This window comes from Penaeus monodon, chromosome 7 (assembly GCF_015228065.2).
Source record: "Penaeus monodon isolate SGIC_2016 chromosome 7, NSTDA_Pmon_1, whole genome shotgun sequence".
NCBI lineage: Eukaryota > Metazoa > Arthropoda > Malacostraca > Decapoda > Penaeidae > Penaeus > Penaeus monodon.
In genome coordinates, this window is record NC_051392.1 from 54,438,941 (window position 1) to 54,441,547 (window position 2,607).

Here is a 2,607-nt window from a genome sequence, read left to right on the forward strand (position 1 = left end):
GGGGGCCCAAAAAGAGAGAGAAAGGGGAGAAGGGGGAGAGAGAAGGGGGGAAAAGAGAGAGGGGAGGAGAAGAAACGAGAGCCAAAAGAGAGAGACAGAGAGAGGGGCAGAGAGAATTCTCCCTCTCTCCTTTCTCTCTCTCCCCTCTCTCTCTCTCTCTCTCTTTTCTCTTTTTCCTCTTTTCTCTCCTCTCTCTCTCTCTCGCTTTTTTTTTTTTTTCTCTCTCCTCTCTCCTCTCTCTTTCCTTTCTCCTCTCTCTCTCTCTCCCCTTTTTCTCCTCTCCCTCTCTCCTCCTCTCTCTCTTTTTCCCTCTCTCTCTTTCTCCTCTCTTCTCTTTTCTCTCTTCTCTTCTTTCTCTCTTTTCTCTCTCTCTCTTCCTTCCCCCCCCTTTTGTTCCCCACCCCTTTCCCTTCCCCTTTCTCTCTTTCTTTTATCCCTTTCCCCCAAAAACTCCCCCCTCATTGAGCTGTCTCTCTCTCTCTCTCTCTCTCTCTCTCTCTCCTCTCTCTCTCTCTTTTTCTCTCTCGCTTTCTCTCTCTCTCTCTCTCTCTCTCTCTCTCCTTTTTCTCTCTCTCTTTCTTTTTCTATCTCTCCTCTCTCTCTCTCTCTCCTTCTCTTCCCCTCCACAACACAAAAACACCCCACAACCCACACAACGCACACAAAAATTGGTGCTTGGGGTTTTGGGGTGGGCCGCCCCTTTCTCCTTTTTAAAACACAGACCCGTTCTATACGGCGTCCAGAGCAAGTTGCTTGACTTGCAATATTCTCAAGCGTTCCCATTCGTTGCATGGTTGAAAAAGTGACGTCACTAACCGTCACTCAATTGCTTGGTTAAATTTCCGTCCGTTTTGTTCTTGTTTCTTTATTTAAAGAAGGAAATTATTATATTTTCTCAGGATATACATTTCACTGGTGTGTGTGTGTGTGTGTGTGTGTGTGTGTGTGTGTGTGTGTGTGTGTGTGTGTGTGTGTGTGTGTGTGTGTGTGTGTGTGTGTGTGTGTGTGTGTGTGTGTGTGTGTGTGTTTGCATGTGTTATTTCACTTCCTTCGGCTTTTGAGATGCTTTTATTTATTGTTATTACCATTATGATGATGATAACGATCATCATCCTCGTCAACGGCAATGATAATAAATTCATGCTACTATTATGATGATTGTTATTATCTTGGTCATAATTGCTACTGTTCTTAGCAGTATTATATTATTATTAGACTCATATCACCCTTATTATTATCAGAATTTAATTATAACCACAGTGATAAGTCAAATTCTGGAAATAATAACATCATGAAAAAAAGAAAAAAGGTCATTTAGAGGATACTGTGGGAACGAGTGAGAGAAAGGGAGAGGAAAAAAGATAGAAACAGAAAAATAGACATAGAAAGATTTTTCTCTTTATTTCAATACAAAAAAGAGGAGAGAGATAAAATAATAATAATAATAATAATACACAAAGGACATAGACAAAGAGACAGAGAGAGATTGGAAAGAAACAAGAGAAATAAAACTTGCAATGCAATGTTGCAACTACCCTGTCAGGAGTCACGTATAGGAGAAGGAAAACCATCAGTTGACACTCAATTGTTGTAGTGGAAGGACCTCCGTAACAGGGAGCTAAAATTCTATTAAGATTTGTTACGAAAATTGATATTGAAAGTTCTCAGCCAGTCGTACATTGTGAAAGGTAGTGATAAGAGTGTGTAGATGTTTGTTAATTGTTGAAAGAGTGGACGACCCTAGCCAAGTCTGTAATCTATTGTCTGTTGAATTTTTATATCATTCGATGTCTGTTATTATTATTATTATTTTTTATATAATGCTGTTAAAGTAGAGCTGACAGTTAAGATTAATTGAAAGTGAAGTAAAACTCCTTTGAAGTCTGTAAAAATATGGGAAGCAGAAAGAAAGAAAAAAAGAAAAAAATCACTTAAATTAACAATATTCCTTGATTAATATCGAATTTAGTATGAGAACCTCTATTTAAATCATTATTAGACAGCTGCCAAATTGATTATTAAACTTTGCGGAACGGATTATAAAATAATAAAATCATATAAATGAAGTGAGTCCCTAGGGAACTGATCACAAAAATTTACGAAATAAATTGTAACATTACATAAAATATGTGAAGTGAGCTTTGTGCCTCTTCAAAAATTAATTACAAATTATGTTTATATAGAGATTCGAAGTATAGGGGAAAATATATATATATAAAGGTTGGATTGTGACGAAATAAATGATAATACCTTTGCCCAAACTTCATTTATCATCCTTCTTCTTTCTCTTCTTCTTCTTCTTCATCATCATCATCTTCTTCCTCTTCTTCTTCTTCTTCTTTTTCTTCATATCATCTTCTTCTTCATCATCTCCTTCATCATCATCTTCTTCTTCTTCTTCTTCTTCTTCTTCTTCTTCTTCTTCTTCTTCTTCTTCTTCTTCTTCTTCTTCTTCTTCTTCTTCTTCTTCTTCCTCCTCCTCTTCTTCTTTATCATCTATGCGCTGATACGATTTAATTGTTGCCATATGTGTATGTGCTTAAGACAACATGCGTGTGTTTTTTCTTTTTCTCTTCTCTCCCTCTATCATTATCTTCTTCGTCTTCT

At 37.2% G+C, this 2,607-nt stretch overlaps 1 protein-coding gene across 2 annotated transcripts in view; it reads left to right on the forward strand.

The window, feature by feature from the left end:
- Positions 1 to 1,574: 1,574 nt before the first annotated feature.
- Positions 1,575 to 2,607, forward strand: part of LOC119575470 (urotensin-2 receptor-like) — a 3,583-nt gene continuing 2,550 nt past the window's right edge. Inside the window, exon 1 of one of the 2 annotated variants that reach the window (XM_037923114.1) lies at positions 1,575 to 1,688. The gene's annotated coding sequence lies outside the window, so the exon portion shown is untranslated. The remainder of the gene's footprint in view (positions 1,689 to 2,607) is intronic. The other variant, XM_037923115.1, reaches the window with a different exon arrangement.